This window comes from Apis dorsata, unplaced genomic scaffold (genome assembly GCF_000469605.1).
Source record: "Apis dorsata unplaced genomic scaffold, Apis dorsata 1.3 scaffold_993, whole genome shotgun sequence".
Classification (NCBI taxonomy): Eukaryota; Metazoa; Arthropoda; class Insecta; order Hymenoptera; family Apidae; genus Apis; species Apis dorsata.
In genome coordinates, this window is record NW_006264096.1 from 44,998 (window position 1) to 45,197 (window position 200).

The following is a 200-nucleotide window of genomic DNA, read 5'->3' on the forward strand; positions in this document are numbered from 1 at the left end:
TATAATTAATTTTTTGAGATAGCAAATAATGAAGCTTATATATGTACATATATTTATATTTATATTCTTATTTAAATACAATTTTTTATATTATTATTCTTATACAATATTTCTAATTTATTATATATTATATTATATATATATAATATATATATGATAATATCCCTATTAAATATTATTTGAAAATAGTTAAATTAGTT